The 18,517-nt window shown below is 46.8% G+C and overlaps 1 protein-coding gene across 1 annotated transcript in view; it reads right to left on the bottom strand.

Moving 5' to 3' along the window:
* Positions 1-18,517, bottom strand: part of LOC134019210 (dedicator of cytokinesis protein 3-like) — an 87,885-nt gene that overhangs the window by 57,469 nt on the left and 11,899 nt on the right. The window lies entirely within an intron of this gene.

The raw sequence follows: 18,517 nt of genomic DNA, 5'->3' as shown, positions 1-18,517 counted from the left end.
GTGTGGGGTCGTGGAGGGGAGATGCTGCACATCCACACAAAAGTTTTCGTTTTGTCTGAGTTCAATCAGTAGAACACACTATATCAACTCCTCCTCTAGCGACCTGTCATCAGGTTGACCCAAGTGCACTGTCATCTCCCTGAACCTCGCGCCAGCAGACGGACCTACTCTCACCCTCAACGGATTGTTACAAACCTGAAGAGGTTGACTCATCTCACTCACTGGTGCTCCAACATCTGCAACAACAACAACATGACACCGTGAGGCACGCAGTCGATGGAGAGAGGGGCTTCCTGTGAGGGCTTAAGGCTGATTTAGGGTACTCCGTTTTCCAAAAAACAGACACATGGGAACGCCTTCGTCTATATGGAACGCCCTCTCCGGGGCTCTCGGAGAGCTCGACGTGCACCTCCTGAATTTCCTAAGTATCCGTGGGATTTTGGATAGTTACGGATACCCCCCTTGGCTGTGATTGGTCTGCTAACGAGTGAATTGTAGCGGTGAATTGTTTTCAGCACCCACAGCCTACGGAGAACCATACACGAAAAAGAGTCTATTGTATCCGTCCGTATCCGCTTATATGCTACTCCGACTCCGTTTACGGATGGGCGGGCGGATACCGTCCGTATCCGTCCGTATCCGTCCGTATCCGCCCGTATCCGCCCGTATCCGTCCGTATCTGTCCGTATCCGCCCATCCGTAAACGGAGTCGGAGTAGCATATACAGGCCTTTAACCAGCTGGAGGAGGTTGCTCTACAGTAGCACAGTATAGTTTATTTTAATTTAATTCCATTGCTAGTTATGTACCCTTAGTTTGCTAGTTATGTACCCTTACTATAGATTCCTATATGTTTAATGTTTGCACCTTCCTGCCAAAGCAAATTCCTTGTCTGTGCAAACTTTCATGGCGAATAAAACCCATTCTACAAACTGAATCAGAAGCCATCGTTAAAGGTTGATAACAGGGGAGGGGCGAGGAGAGAGAAGCCACACTGTGTACATGGAACTGATCCTGCAGGCAGTACAGTAGGTAGGACTGACCTGGGGCCTGGGTTTTGTTTTGTTTAGTAAACGACTACTTCAAGAACATGTTATCGCCATAGCACAGCACCATAAACTGTGAATCACCACATCGAGGTTACAAGCCAGTTTTGTTGCTGCCTTCTGTGGCTATAACAAGTCCTTTGTGTGGGTACTGGAAAAGCATGGATTCCCTTCTATTCAGGGTAGCTCCTAGGTAGAGAGGATTACAGTGGCACCCTGGGATGAATAGCTTTCGCTGGGATGGGGAACTAGGATTCTGGATTAACACCACTTCTCTGTCTGTCTGTGTCAGTAGATTAGGAACTCTAAATGTACGGTTGTTTAGGTTTTTCATGAATGAATTTGCTGTGCTTTACTTTCATGGGCTGGGCTAAACTATGATATGTTAGTTTGTGCTAGGCTAGACCTGACAGGACTGTGTGGGACTTGACAGAGCAGAACAGGAAGTTAACAGGGCTGGAGTGGACCTAGTAGAACTGGACTGGACCTAGTAGAACTGGACTGGGCTGGGCTGGCCTTTGTTACATCATGAATTTCCATCAGATGGCCTTTCTTCCAAAGCAGGCCTTCTGGAGGCAGAATGTTAGAAGCTGTTACCAGGCAACCAGTTAACGGCAGCGGAATCCAGAACATCTCGGATCACATGTCATCACAGAGAGATGAGCACATGACACGGCTCAGCAGAACGCACAACAACATAACATCTGATAAGTCTGGCTGACTATTCTGTTATAAGCATGCACAGAGGTATTGCACTTAAAAAGCACTTGCCTACACATCATAGTTGGAATCCTGGAATGTGTTTTAAAGCAACAACCAACTGCTGCTCACCACACAGGATTCCAGTCACACACACAGCCTGTTTCTGATGTCTCGACCATGAGTCTTCATTGTTGGTCAGTTATAGAGCAAACACAAACACGCAGGCGTTTGGCTCTGTGGGAAAAGCGCAGACGTCACTGCTCTCCTAGCACATCAGAGTAATTGGGAAGGAGGCGAGGCCAGAGTGCCCAGAATCTGATGGAGCAAAACTGGACAGCAAACACCGTAATCCTCACGAGAGGAGGAAAAAATACACCTTAAATATTAAATAAACACTCGTCATTAATATACTGCCAACCCCACATTTCTGTTTTGGGGGATATTAAAGGGAATTGACCCTGACCGTGATTCCATCACACGCTGTTAGCCACAGCAGGAGATCCAATGAAGGCCACAGGATTACAGCTCTATCAGCTTTGTATTGGCGTTGGGTTTATTCTGCACAGTTGGTCAACTGGCAGACAAATGGCTGCAGCCGGGAAGACCCACTTAGCATTCTGATTCATCTAAACTCGCTACACAATGTGATTTGCTTTTGTGCTTTAGAAGCTTCTGGTTGATATTTAATTACATTTAAAAAATATTTGTGTATGCACTTCACTACAAAAATAGCGTCTGCATAACAGTCGAGTAGACAAGTAGTGTAGGCCGTTTTAACCCTTGTGTTATCTTCGGGTCATTCTGACCCATCAGTCATTGTGACCCACTGTCGTATTGCGACAAATTTACCTCATACAAAAACAAAGTGAAGCATTTTATTTTAACTGTCGGGCTGTCTCAGACCCCCCACATTGCAATGGTTAAAAGAAAATTATTTTTATTTGTTTTTGTATTGGGTGAAATTGGGTAAACACAACGATGGTTCGTTGTGAACCTTTGGGTCATGTGACCCGAAGTCAGCACGAGGGTTAAAAGATGAGCAAAACAATGACACAGCTGGAGTTTTAACGTTTAAATGTTTATAACTTGAATTAACTTCTATTTATTTGTACTAAACTTATGTTAGCTATGTTAAATATAGATTACCGTTACATATGTTAACCATAAGCTAATATCTATCTTTATCATAGGGTCCCGTCCCCATGCTAGCTAGCAAAACTACCGCGTGCGTAGTGCTACCAAAAACAATGAAGAGGTTACATACTGTAGTCCAGGGGTACTCAATTAGAAACCCAAAAGGTCCACTAACCAAATTTCCATTTGGTTCCATTGGGGGGGGGGGGGGGGGGGGGGGGGGTTCTTAATGTTGCGGGGCGGTAGGGATGGACTAGGAGTAAAAATAGGTCATGCACATTCTGTTTGATTGATGCTAGTTCGTGAGAACGCTAGGATACTTAATGCGAGCGCGCGTAGCACGCAAGACCATTTTTTTTTGCCTTTATTTGAGCACAAAATAGTTTTTTGAGCTTTATGTAAAATGAACATAGCCGTTTTTCAATTGGTAAAACCTTGTCTAGTGAAGGTGATGTCTTTTTGTCTCTTAATGTTTCAGCCCCACCCTTACGTTTCTTAGCCTGGTTTTCCATTGTTATTCTTCTCCCGGAGCTCCCGATGGCCAGTCCGCTACTGCGGGGCTGGGCTGTGCCGCGGTGGTGAATTTTCAAGTCATATCATTGGAAATTCTCGTGCTGTCAGGGGGCTACAGCACTCCTAGTTCCCACGGCCATGATAGTGACGTTTCACATTAGCTACCACTATTGACAAGGGCAACCGTCTCATTAAACACATCGGTTTTGTGGGCCCCACCGGCAGCACAAATGCATACTTGTCTGAAATTAGGTATTTTTGGATTTGGATTTACGCCGGGTTTAGAGCACGCCATGTTTTTCGCTAAGGAAGAAACAGGTACTGTTAGCAAATCGATTAGCCTGCGTTGTTGCGAATGACACACAACCTGACCCACAGAGGTTGCAACCAACTTTCAGTGAGTGAGTTGTCATGGTGATTACAGTTATTAAAGCTCCTGATTGGACCTTTGTATTGGACGAGTAAGATAGAAACCACATTTAGTTGGAACAAAAAGATGTGCCGGTTAAAATGGAAACGTTCCGTCAAAATGAATTAATTCCATAATAATATATCGGTTATAGGTCCGGGTCTGGATAGGGAACCGCCTGGGTCCGGACCCGGACCGCGGTCCGCCAATTAGTGACCCCTGCTGTAGTCTATAGCGAAACTAAATTAAACAATGTACTACAAAGTACATTGTACTAAAGTAACCATGAATATTACAGAGATCAATCACGGAAGTTCAGACAGAACTGGGGGCGCTATTTCCCACGTTTGAATTTTTTAAATGATTTTAAGCGACATTTGCAGCGTTAAGAGATGCCCACCAGCATAAGTTCTGTAAGTAAGGTGTTGGCAGCAAAAGGAGAGAGAGAAAGAGTATGGGTGAGTGAGAAAGAGCGAGAGAAGGAGTGAGACAGAGACGGAGTGAGAAAGAAAGAGAGGTGGTGGGGAGAGAAATAAAGTGCTAAGCCAGAGGAGGAACAAATGATGAAGTAAAGAGTCACAGAGCGCAGAAGAGGACCATGGCTCATGCAGGGAGATAATGTGAGCAGACAGACAGAAGTAGGGCAGCGTAGCGACACTGACCCACAAGCAACAATTTAGGGCCATCCCATAATAACAGTCAGGGCTGCACCAGTTTGGAACCACATTCTATGTCTGTCGGTCTCTGGCAGGTTGTCTCTATTTATTCTGCCTGTCTGTGTCTAACCTACTCTCTCTATCTCTCTCTATGTTTCTGTTTTCCTCTCTCTGATCTCTCTTCAGCTCAAAGACACAAAATACTTTATCTCTCTTAGGTTCCTCTATAAATAATCTAATGTTAATCCTCCGGACCGAACAGACGAAAACAACACCAAACTGACTCAGCATGTCACAGGCACACAAATTATCAAAGCTATTTTCATACACTCCCCTCAGCTGATGCTAACAATAACGATAATAACCAACTGTCACATCCACAACGCTAGTCTTCAGCCCTCTCTTTCTCAGCGCTGTTTCCCCATCCGCGTCTAGTTCACAGAGTAACCACTAGATGGCAGTAGGCCCGATAGACGCCAGGAAGCATTTTAACTCGGCTCAGACAACATATGATCAGGGACTGCTCTGAGTCCTGTACATCTTATATGTATTTGACTGGAGACCAAGAGACAACACGACCTGTTAAAGGTCTTCATCAATCCTTTATTAAGTTCTCTGTCAGGCACGTATGTTGCAAGGGGCTGGACCAGAGGAAGCTCCACTCGTCACCAAGCAGCTCTTGTCTGGGAGCCGTTTTTTACAGGAGCCGTTGATAAATAACCACCCGAAGCAGATGTGTTCTGACTGGGTACTTTGGTATACACGGAGCAGAGCGCTCCACTAAACAGCGACGGGCTCAGAACCCAAACATTTACATTACATTTAGTCATTTTAGCAGACGCTCTTATCCAGAGCGACTTACAGTAAGTACAGGAACATTCCCCCGAGGCAAGTAGGGTGAAGTGCCTTGCCCAAGGACACAACGTCATTTTGCACGGCCGAGAATCGAACTGGCAACCTTCAGATTACTAGCCCGCTTCCCTAACCGCTCAGCCACCTGACTCCAAACAGTCCTAAAACTGAGGCTGCGTTCACTGGCTGGACCAGGGCTGGATGTGTGGGTATGGTGTGCACACACACAGACTTATGCCCTACTGCGAGCTTAGGTTGTGTGGAGCCATTATGGGTCCATTGATTTCGTTCACTATACTTGGGTTCAAAAGAAGAAAGTTGGTGGAGCCAAGAAAGACTGTGTAGAGATGTGTAACCACTGGTTAAGAGTGTTTAGATGGCTCAGGGGATCAGATGGCTGAGTGGTTAGGGAGTCGGGCTATTCATCAGAAGGTTGTTGGTTCGATTCCCGGCCATGCAAAATAACGTTGTGTCCTTGGGCAAGGCACTTCACCCTACTTGCCTCGGGGAGAATGTCCCTGTACTTACTGTAAGTTGCTCTGGATAAGAGCGTCTGCTAAATGACTAAATGTTTAGACAACGTTAGTAGTAGCTGACAGTAATCGTCCACTATGAATAAGTTCTGTTGTCGGCTTAGGTTGTTAAGATGACAGGATTCTTTGTGATTCTTTGCGAAACTTCTCCCCCCGGATATCAATAAAGCGCTCCACTGCTGTAATTTACTCTATAAACACGCTGTAGAAATCTGCTCAACTCTATCAGCCATTGATACTGGACCCGAGACAAACAGCCCCAAACGTCTCCCATCTCCTCGACATCCCACCTTGTTTTCAGCTCATTTAATAAAAGCAGCAAACCAATCCGCCAGATGGGATTTCTCACTCTCTGTTTGTGGCGATAGCTCAGGCCGATGGAAGGGAGAGAAAAGTGAACAGCTGGAGAGCGATGGGTTTAGTGCCCCTGAACCTGCCGTGTCTGAAGTCAGCCTCACCTAAACACTCTCCGGCTCCCGTCGTGGCTGTCTGGGCGCCGTGCCAACTGTGTGCCACCCTAAACAGACTGGACGGGCTGAGAGTAAAACTGAACCCTGCTGCATTTGTCACGAAGAGAGGGATGATGACAGGAAGAGGAGGAGGGAGGAAAGAGAGAGGGGGGTGGAGAGATTGCGGAGAGGGAAAGAGCGAAGGAGAGATGGGGAAGGGGGAAAAGAGGACGGACTAAGCTGGAGGATATGGAGGAGAAAGGGTGGAAGAAAGGAAGGGAGAAGGGGCTGTGCACACTGCGTACCATGACTCCGCTCTGTCCTCCTCGCTTCTCCCCTCCTTCTCTTTGCACTCTCCTCCCCATCTCTTCTCTCTTCCTCTGCCGGTCTCTCCACTGCTCCACCTTAACCACCCCATCTCTCCTCTCTTCCCTTCCCCATCTCTCTTCAATCCACCCCTCCCCTCTCGCTCTGCTCTACCCTGTCCATCTCTCCTCTCTTCCCCTCCCCTCCTCCGCTATACCCTCCCCTCCGCTCCTATATACCCTGTCTCCTCTGCCCTGTACATCTCTTCCCCTCCTCTGCTGTCTTCCTCTCCCATGCAGGACAGTCATCTGAGGATTTCTCTATGAGTCATTCTCAAAAGAGAGGAATAGAGAGAATGAGGATACTGCTTTCTTTTCTCCTGGGGTGGTTAGATGTGAATGCAGCACACACTTTGGTCAGACCAACTAAATCCAGGGTTGGTTTCAGTGGGCTGGATAGATGATACGATTACAGCTGATGTCACAGCAGCATGGAGGAAAGCTGGTAAGAGAATACAGCGTCTGAGCAGAGTAGAAGGCAGGGGACTGACCTAGCCCTCTGTGTGTGTGTGTGTGTGTGTGTGTGTGTGTGTGTGTGCGTGTTGAGTCCCTCTCAGGGCTTTTCCTCCTAAGCTATCAACAAAATACAATGACATCTGGACAACCACAGTAGCACCCCCTGCTGTTAGGGAGTGTGTGTGTGTATATTTGTGTGTATCTTGGTGTGTTGTACGCCTGCTCTTTTGGAAGTGGCACATCGCTAATCCACTGAACAAAAACACCAACAACGCCCTTAACAGTCTGGCCAAAATGCCAAGCCTTGCTCAGGGTGAAAGCTCTCATCTATACACTGTACACGTAGAAGATGCTCTACCCTTCTCCAGTTGTGTCTGAACAGCTGCAGAATGGAGAGGAGGGAGGTGGTGGAGGTAGATAGAGAGGGAGAGAAAGAGGAGACCTTTAGCGATCCCATTCTTCAGCAGAATGGTTAATAAGCTTTTTCTAAAAGGAGGATATTGTGTGAACTACAGACAGCCCCCTTGTGTTTAAGCCTTCATTCTTTTCTCCCTCTCCTCTCCAGCAAAACAAAACAACTGCTTGGCAGTTTTCTATAGCAAGGCATCATCACAACACGCGCACACACACACACAATGCTTGTTTTTTTATGCCAATAACAAGACAATCTGCCTTCACACAAAGCAGGGAGTCAGGTGGCTGAGCGGTGAGGGAATCGGGCTAGTAATCCGAAGGTTGCCAGTTCGATTCCCGGTCATGCAAACTGACGCTGTGGCCTTGGGCAAGACACTTCACCCTACTTGCCTCGGGGGAATGTCCCTGTACTTACTGTTAGTCGCTCTGGATAAGAGCGTCTGCTAAATGACTAAATGTAAATGTAAAGCCATACAAATGAAAGAGGCTCCCGTCCCTGTTGGAATCAAACCAAGAACTTGTAATTGTTGCCATGTATTGCAACTGCAAGTTGCATACTTTACCAACTGACTCAAACTTAATTGCATACTCCCTCTTTCTCTCTAACAGTAGAAAGTGTGTCAGTGAACAGAAGGTCAAACCAGAGGCAGAGGGGGTTAACGTAAGCCGTTAGATGCACACTGCATTAATCCCTGTGGTGTTACTAATAGACACCAAGGCCTTACTTGTAGGCTAGGCAGAAGACAGTTAGCTAAGCTGCTAGCTTTCATTTATGTAGGTTAGCTGGTTTGTTAGCACCACTGTGTGTGGACTAGCTGGACTGGATAAATTGGTAGCGTCACTATCTGGATGTTGGTCATGTAACCAAGTTGGTCATGTAACCAAGTTGAATTAGTGAGTAAACGTACTCCTCAGTATACATCTACACCAACAAAGTTAGTTTAGTAGCTAACTAGGTCTAGTGGTGTTGATGGCCAATGGCCATGACAGACCCCAAATCAAACCTGGAGAAAGGTAAGTATGGTTGGAAGCATTCTGCGATAGCAATTCACTGGCATTTTGTTCCATTAGCAGCGTCTAGCTGGGCAATGCGAGTTACCCAGGCTGTGTCAACGTGTCCTTGCAAGTAAATGTCGGAAGGCTTCCCCCTGCTATATAAAAGGGAGGGAGTCAGGTGGCTGAGCGGTGAGGGAATCGGGCTAGTAATCCGAAGGTTGGCAGTTCGATTCCCGGTCATGCCAACTGATGTTGTGTCCTTGGGCAAGGCACTTCACCCTACTTGCCTCGGGGGAATGTCCCTGTACTTACTGTAAGTCGCTCTGGATAAGAGCGTCTGCTAAATGACTAAATGTAAATGTAAAAGAAAAAGCTTCCCCCTGTTATTATTCAACTCCCCACCTGACCAGAGAGGATTGGCTGAATGCCCAACTAGGTCGTGATCACATTATACTGCCATAGTCAGCCCCCCACCGCCTGTTCCGATGTTGTTATCAAAGCATAACTATCCTGAAATATCCTGTCACCGCAGTCTGTTTGGGTTCTGGCTGTTGTCCTCTCATCACGATAGGGGGTCAGGAGGGGATTAGTGTGTGTGCGTGTGTGTGTGCGTGACATTGTCATCATCTATTAGAAAGCAAGGGATTTAAGGTCTGAATATGAAAATATAAACATTAAAACGGTATAATATCACCATGGTAGCAGGGAAAACACAGTGAGGGGGAGGCAGCTCTTCATCACTGTCAAAAAAGTTGATTTGAAATTATTACAATTATAACATTTCAGCAGCCGAATAGGAAGACAATCAAGAACACAAATTACAATTTTAATCAATTAAATGAGTTTAATTTGATTGGATTTATCACACTATTGATTGAAACCATCAAAACCGTCTTACATAATACTATCACCTTTACATGCACACGCTTCAGGTGTCACCCTGTAGGCTATAACACACACACACACACACACAGTGAATCTGTCAGGGTCTGAGCCGACAGAAGGATGTATTCCATCTGGCATTGTCATAGTCATGACACAAACACACACACACACACACTGACAGAAGGTGGTGTAATTATGGGATGGGTCTCTCCAGCATGATGTCATAGTTCGCCTATTAGTCCAGCATGATGTCATAGTTCGCCTATAGTCCAGCATGGGGATAAAGCTTTCACCGTATGGTTCATCTTCTGGGTAGGGTCTGGAGGTGGTCTGGACTGGAGTATGCGGGTGGAGGGATGAGGGGCGGGGCCGGGGGAAACGAGGAGGGGGGTATTGAAGGAGAGGACAGAGAGGAAACTAGAGAGGCTGTCAGAGGGAGAAGAAAGAGGGGGGAAGAGGAAGGAAGAGAGTGAACAGGACAGAGTGTGATATGGAGCATGCATCCTCTAAAGACAGAGTTTCTTCAGTCGGCTGAAAAACCATGAGTGTCTCCTCATCAGGGCTTGCAGGCATGCATACAGCAGTTCAGAGTGTCTCCTCATCAGGGCTTGCAGGCATGCATACAGCAGTTCAGATGTTTCCTTAGTTACAGCAGCACCATGGTCCACTGCTTCTCTCCCAGCCTGCCTGGCTGCCTGTTTTTCTGCCTGTCTGTTCGGCTGTCTGTTTCTTTGCCTAGCCCGCCTCCATGACATTCTGTGTTTCTGTCTGCCTGCCTGACTCATCACCAGCCTGTCTCTCTGCCACACTACCCCAACACCCTGGCTCTTAGCCTACCAGCTGTCTCTCTGCATGCTGTCTGTCTGTCTGTCTGTCTCTGTACTGTCGTAGCCAAACGTTCATGGTTAGGACAGAGTAGAAGGATAGGGGAAAGTTCTCATCACTTCTCAAGTGTGTAAGGGGGGAGCCTAGGGTGACGCATCATTATCTTTAAGGCTGTTGTATGTGTTCACATCTCAACAGGAGCTGTTATGAATTCAGGAGTCAACAGCATCTTTGGGAAAAGAGATTAGGGGGGTTGCCAAGGGTTAACAGCTGGGAACCCTTAGGATTGAAGGCCCAGTGTTTGGGTTCTTGTCTGTTCTGGGAAACTATGTCCAACATGGGAGTGAAATAGGGAACAAGAGAGCAGACAGAGCTGACCGTAGACAGATATTGAGTGAGTACACATGTCTGTCTCATTGAAGGATGATTAACCTTGGAGGATAGTTTGGGTAAACAATTGGGAAATAATATAATGTAGGGCGGGGGATTTTCCTCATTGAGAATATATAAAGTGTTGCATCTTATAAATCATTAGCTTTTTGTGTCTTCCTGTACCAACTGAGCATTGCTGAATAAACCTCTCAAGCCATCTTGACTTTGAAAGATATTCAGTTTCCGACCCTACTTTTGATCCAAATCCTTCTGAAATAAAATATCCTACAGTACCGATCCAGCAGTACTGGGTCAGTAGCAGGCAGGCTCCCTCCTATTGACCGGAGCGTCTGACTGGCAGCGCGCTGAGTCGGCAGTCAGCATAATGACACACGAGGTCTGAGGGAGCATTCTAGAACCCGGTTACACCCAGTGCCACACCACTTCCTGCTTCACAGCACAGCATGGCGATGGCTGCGCATTGTAATCATGAACATCTCCATGGATTAGAACACGACTGATGGTCCCGCCAATGAAAATCAAGCAGTGGATATATGTAGGCCATGGCTTGGTTGGTTACCTTAATGGATGAACACCGGAATGCGGTTGTGATGGAACAGCTGAGTTGATGACTTCACATGATAATAATATGCATTACTACAGCACAAAAAATATATCTCCCATTAAAAGGAAATCTGTGAAGTCTTTGTGTGGTTTCAATAATTAACGACCGTCTGAATGTGCTGGCAGTGTAATGCCAAGAGCCTCCAGACTCAGTCCTCTTCATTTAGGTCAGGTTTGAGCAACACCATGATAGATAGTAGCAGCTGTAGGGAAAGAGGAACACTAGGGGGTTCCTTGGTCTTCTCCCTGAGAAAGAGGAGCTTTGTGTGCGCGTGTGTGTGTGTGTGTGTGTGTGTGTGTGTGTGTGTGTGTGTGTGTGTGTGTGTGTGTGTGTGTGTGTGTGTGTCCGTGTATGTGTGTGTGCGTGTGTGAGTGTATGAGTTTGCCTGGCTGAGCCACAGCAGGGGTGGCCTTGTACCGATTGCTACAAGGAAGCAGAGGCCATTAGAGACACATTTAAAAAGAAAGACTGTGTGTGCGTGTGTGTGTGTGTGCGTGTTTGAGACAGACAGGAGTCTCTGGGGCTCTGTGTGCCAGCTAAAGCTCTTTGGATGCCCCGTGTGTGTGTATGTGTGTGTCTATTTTACCAATGCAACTTTAACACTACTCTGTAATAATAATTTAAACTTTTTCTGAAAAACCTCATCTACTAGACCTGCCTGACCTGGAAATAAAACAGGGTAATCATCCTAGATAACACTCCAGATTGGACCCCAGACACACAACCAGACTAACCAATGACAAGCCCCAACACAGACTAACCAATGGCAAGCATCCACACAGACAGATTACCCAATGACAAGGACCAACTCTGGCATTTCATTTTGTGTTATTAACAAATGGTGGACGGCTGCAATGCACAGAGATTTACGTAAGTCTTCAACACAAACACACACACTCTCTCTACCACACACACACACACAAACACACACACACACAGACAGATGTCAGAGTATTCACTGCCAGAATTCCGCCTCATACAATCTTGCTTCAAGGGCTGAAAAGCTCCACTAATTGACAATTGAAATAATGCATGATTACACATCAAATGCTTTTGCAACATCACATATGGGCTAAGCATAAAAACACAGCAGCATCAAACACAATGTTCTATGCAGAGGAAAGGGAACATATCAAAACACAAAACATGATTTATTTAATTATGTAAATTAATTACTTTGCTTACTGTAGAACTCCACCTCCTTCCCATTTGGTATTTCATAAATAACCCAAATTGCATGTTTCTTTTCTGTAAACTGCGTCATTTGTTTGATTTAGCTGATATTTATTTCTCTCAAGTTTAATTGGAGAGAGGGGGATGAGGGAGTGTGACTGTGTGACAGTGTCAGATCTATGAGACAGCTGAGTGGAGAGAGAAAGCGAGAGAAAAAAAGAGGAAGAGAGAGGTCAATATAAAGAGGGGAAAAGAGAGAGGGAGGTCGATGGAGAGACAGAGAGAGAAGGAGATGGAAATAGAGGGGGGTCAGATGGCTGAGTGGTTAGGGAGTCGGGCTATTAATCAGAAGGTTGTTGGTTCGATTCCCGGCCGTGCAAAAATGACGTTGTGTCCTTGGGCAAGGCACTTCACCCTACTTGCCTCGGGGAGAATGTCCCTGTACTTACTGTAAGTCGCTCTGGATAAGAGCGTCTGCTAAATGACTAAATGTAAATCAAAAGAGATGTCTTGTGGCAGTGCATTTGGGGACAGACAAAAGGGGTATTACGTAGGATTATTGGGGGATTAGCTGGGGGGAAATTCTGATGGACAGCTCCCAAAAACCCACCAGCAGGCTGGGATGTGCAGTCATCCTCTCTCCTCTCCAGGTACACAAGGATTCCAGATAGTTGAGTGAACAGACTGGCAGGCACTCTAAATGTGTGCGTGTGTGTGTAGCCTAAACTCGGATCACCCCCCTAAACAGGGCTGGACTGGAACCAAAAAATGGCCCTGACATTTTTGCTCAGACCCGCCCACCACAATCGGTCGGACACAGGTGCCATGGCCAGTCACCTTTCCTCCATGTTCTATGTTCACCTGTTTTGGCAAACAGCTACTGTCAGCTACTGTAGGCTTAGAAACTGAAGCTACAGCACTAAACATGTCGGTTATTTTTGCACATGTTGAGGCATCAACCTCTAGATCTAGGTCCGCAACTTCTCCGCACCACCCTTGCTCTTGTGCTTTTGTTTCTCCACCCTAATCCACAGATTTTTGGCTCTGAGCCACTGCATCTGACACAAGAAACAGAGGGAGAGGGGTGGAGCCTGTAAAGAGATGTGATTGGGCCAGCCCACTGTCAGTATAGAAAATGAACCAATGGTCCTCTGTCCCTGCTTTATGGGCCGGTCGTTGGCCAATTTTAAGATACTGTAATAAAAATACAAAATAAAAATTATATAAAGATTTATATATTAAATATCATATCATATCGGCCCCATGTGCGCCGGCCCGCCATACTACCAGTAAAGGCCTAAAGTAGAACTAGAACATTACCCATTTCCTTCATTGTGCCAGTAGTCCTCTGAGGGATTTGAACCAACGATCTAGATCTGTCAGCACTATTCTGCTGCCAAGTGATCCGCATTGGATAAGATGATGTCACTGCAACATGGACACGGTCAGCTCCACAGCCATGATCAATACCTCCCACAGCCAATCAGCGACGTATAATTTAATGCAGTTGATTAGTAAAGACACAGCTTCTCATCCACCAGTGATACCCTTCACACCCTGCAGGGAAATGACCTCATTACCCTCAGGTCACAGCAGTGATTAGACCTGCTTTAGCTGGTGAAACACAGAGCGGAGGGCATGACAGTCCAGCCTGGTCGAGCCAACAGCCGGGCACTTTCAGGTAAGCAGTTGATAAGCTGATTTCTGATGAATTATCCCTTTAAAGCCCCTATCTGGGGTCTGCGTCCGAACACTGTCACTTTAAAAAGTCCAGCACTATGTCAGAAATCCTAAACTGAAATGAGGCTATCACATAGCATAAGGGAAATACTGGATGTACGTTTTCTGAGTCAGAGGTTATTTCTGAGGGGTTGCGGGGCATGTGAGCCTGTGGTGTGTCATGATCTGAGATGACTGATGAACAGCGTGGTGTTTTGTGGAGGAGCCCCCTGACAGCTCCCTGGGAGAGCTAACCAGACAGGGCCTCTCACACCCAGGGCACCTTCTCACAACGGCAACCAGCTTCACATCCCAACACGCCAAAGACAAGCACTGATGATGATGATAATGAGTTGAGGATGATGAGGGAGGTGATGATCAAATAGACCAATTAATGAAAGTGTGTCGAATGTGATGACAGAAAAAGACAGGAGAGAGAGAGAGAGAGAGAGAAAGAGACAGACAGATATGCAGACAGACAGGCAAGGCAGACAGGCAAGGCAGACAGGCAAGGCAGACAGACGAGCAGACAGACAGACAGACAGACAGACAGACAGACGGGTAGGCTGACAGACAGAGAGACAGACAGACAGGTAGGCTGACAGACAGGCGCGCAGACAGACAGACAGTCAGGTAGGCAAGACAGGACAGACAGGTAGTCAGACAGGCAGACAAGCAGACAGACAGACAGGTAGTCAGAACAGGCAGACAGACAGAGAGCTTCCCCAGGCCTCTGCAAAAGTCAGTCCATCAGATCTACCAGCTGACCTGGATACATTCTTGACTACATAAGACACTTAGCACTCATGAACACAGCTGAGCGATGGTATAAACCGTTGTGTGTGTTGTGTGTGTGTGTGTGTGTGTGGGTGGACAGTTTACAGTGTGCTAGTTAATGATAGAGAAACACACATAGGAAGATTGGACAAAGATGAATGCAGATGAGGCAGATGGATGAAGATGGATAGACAGGCCGGCAGACATACAGACAGACAGGCAGACAGACAGACAGACAGACAGACAGAGGCAGAAAGTACTTCCCAGTGATGGAGCTTTATGGTCTGAGCACATCAGAGGGAGAGGGAAGGTGGGAGAGAGTGAAAGAAAGCAAAGGAGAGAGAAGGGGAAAGAGAGGCTTATGTTAGTGCATTTTAAAGAACAGATGGAATTCTCTCTCTCCCCTCACCAAAACATCCTTGCTATCTGTCCTGGGGGGCTGAGGGAGGAGGCTGCTGTCAGAACTGGTCTCATCCTCCCCCTGGGTCCTAAAGACACCATCCCCATTCAGCACGTTTATTTCTCAGATAAGTTTTATATCACTTTAATCACAGCTTTGTATAATGGCTGTTGTGTTCTACATCTGTGCCATTTTGTATCCAATACCAAGTTGTTGTTTTGTTATGTTCTTTTTGTGTTTTCTAATCGTATAAGCTTCTAATCATTCAGTATTTAGACACTCTTGGAATGTTCTTTTTCCTATGTGAGATGAGACTTCTCACTGAACCTCCACGTTTTGCAAGTACAAATGTAGTCTAGTTCTGGGTCTCCTACAAGAGAGGTGGAGTGTTCCTTCAAAGCAGCAGGCAGCACAGAGTCGGAGGAGACGGCGGCAGCAACACTTCTCAGTAGCACAAACACTCTGTAAGTGGCTCATCAGCCGGAGATGCAGCACTTTAAATGATGTTCGATCCAAACTGTCGATGACTAGAGGCCAAACACGCAAACGCAGAGTGTCTTCTGTAAATAGCACTCAATGGGAAACCAGCAACTCCTAGAACGAGGAGAGGGGGAGAGGAGAGAGGAGAGAGGGAGAGGGAGGAGGTGGTGGTAGGAAAGGAGTAGTATATGGGTAGAGCTGAGAGCCAATAGCTGCTAGTATTGCTTAGTATTACACAATAAACAGGATGGAGACTATCAGGGCTTTGGTGAATTCACTATGAAGAAGCTGGCTTTATGAAATATGCACAGGAGTAAACAGAAAGAGAGAGGACAGGGAGGAGAGGGAGGCTGGGCTGAGGCTTCAGAGGCTGAACTGAGGCTGGGGAGGCTAGGGAGGCGAGGCTGAAGCTGAAGCTGCAACACATGCAGACAGCATTTACAGAGGTTTCTTCATGTCGTGTTTCTTCATGAACAAGGGTTACACACCAGTGTTTCAGTGGCAGTTACAAACAGGAACACAGGAGGTAGTGTACCTGACGGGTGGTCCCTGGCGCTGGTTGGACAGTCTGGTCTAATGAAGATGTAACTGAAACTACAGCTCTAGAGCTGAGCCAAGGCCAGAGCAACATGTCCTGAACTCCTGCTCTGCTCCGACATGCTGACAAAATGTACACTCATGTCTCCCTCTGTGCGTACGTGTGTGTGTGCATGTGTTTCTGTCTGTGTGAGTGTGTGCATGATTGTGTATATATGTGTCTGTCTGTGTTTCTCTGTGTGTTTGTTTGTGTGTGTGTGTGTCGACGTGTGTTTGTTCTCATGTCCGTGTGTGTCTGTGTGTGTGTTTGTGTGTGTTTGTGTTTATGTCCGTGTTTGTGTGTGTGTGTGTGTGTGTGTCTGTGTGTGTGTATGCTGATGGGGAATGTGCAGAGCTGGCATTCCTGTATGTCTCTCTGGCAGGTCATTGTATCTCTGTGTAGCAGTGGAGTCTCACATTGTTCCCCGGACAAGGAGGCCAGTCAGCAGCAGGCAGTCTCGTCAGCCCCCCCCCCCCTCCTCAATAATCCATGAGGGCTTTCAGCCAGACACACACCAAACACGCTGTTCTGAAGTTCGGAGTTAGCAGCTGTGTGTTTACACTCTTCCATACTGCTTACTATCTAGTGGCTTTTAGGATCATTTCTAATCTTTTCTCTTTTTTTAACGTATGGAGGATGTGTGTTTGTAGGCATTTGCTTGCGTATGTCTGTGTATGTGTGTGTGTGTGTGCGTGGGACAGAGACAGAGACAGGCCCAGCAGCGCGGAGGATCATGTGTCACTGCAGCAGACCTTGGCACGCATGCAGCCAAGGCTCCGTCACAAAGAGCCAATCAGTGTCCAGAACCATCCCGCGAGCACACGGGTGATGGGGTGGGGGGGCGGGGGGAAAGTGAACCCTCCGGCTAAGTCCATTACAAGTCAATCTCTTTATTCATTCATCCATCCTTTTACGTCTCTTTTTGTCCCTATATCACCTCTGTCTTTCTCTCTCTCTTTCTGAGTCTTCACACCTACTAGCAACCTCTCCCCTCTCTCTCTCTCTCTCTCTCTCTCTCTCTCTCTCTCTCTCTCTCTCTCTCTCTCTTCTCTCTCTCTCTCTCTCTCCTCTCTCTCTCTCTCTCTCTCTCTTCTCTCTCTCTCTCTCTCTCTCTCTCCTCTCTCTCTCTCTCTCTCTCTCTCTCTCTCTCTCTCTCTCTCTCTCTCTCTCTCTCTCTCTCTCTCTCTCTCTCTCTCCTCTCTCTCTCTCTCTCTCTCTCTCTCTCTCTCTCTCCCTCTCATTATTTTCTCTCTGCGTCCCAGCTCCCAATATTCTTAGGACAGAGACCAGATGGTTAATCTCTCTGGGTAAAAACGTTAATGTGTTTATATATGGGCTTATGAGTTTGTGTGTGAGTAGGGGTGGATGACAGAGAACACAAGAGGTTAATACTGTCCCAGTTCAGCTGAAGGGCAAGGTCATAACATACAATAGATGCCCTCAAATTACCAGGGGTTACTGTGTACATTTCACCATTGTATCAGTAGCTCACAATCAAAGCGCCTAGAGATGAAACATTATTTTCATGTTTCCAGACATCCCAACCTGCATCCCCCCCATAACCCCCCCCCCTCCCAGACGCAATCAGGACGCGCAATATGCACCTATCTGTACCAGAAATGACCATTAGACAGTCTCTCGCTCGCTCGAAATACAAAATCCCCGATTTCCGGGAGATTGTACAGCATTTGCAGGCGTCAGGGAGCCGCTATTGAAATGTGGGAGACTCCCGGACCTTCCGGGAGACTTTGGATGTCTGTGTTTCAGTTGAGATAGATCAAAACCGAGTAGAGATGTTTAGAAGAGGTTAAACACACACACACTCTAACACACACAAACGCTCACACACACACAGGATGTTTAATGCGGGAGTAAAGTGGAGTCCTCTGGGGCCGGCTCTAATATGAGCTGCAGTGAAGAACCTGTACAAGCCTGTCCCTTGACACCCTGGTGCTGTGTACTGCTGAGGTGAGGAGAGGAAAGAAGAGAAGAGAAGGAAAGGAAAAGACAGGGAAGTGAGGGGAGGAGAGGAAGGGGAGTGAGAGGACAGGGGAAGGGAGGGGAGGAGAGGAAATTATGTTCGCTCCAAGCTGTCAATGACTGGAGGCTGAACACAAGAGTGTAATCTGAAAATAGCACTCAAAGGGAAACCCAAACTCC

Source organism: Osmerus eperlanus, chromosome 1, assembly GCF_963692335.1.
Source record: "Osmerus eperlanus chromosome 1, fOsmEpe2.1, whole genome shotgun sequence".
Taxonomy (NCBI): domain Eukaryota; kingdom Metazoa; phylum Chordata; class Actinopteri; order Osmeriformes; family Osmeridae; genus Osmerus; species Osmerus eperlanus.
This window is presented reverse-complemented; position numbering and strand designations above follow the sequence as displayed.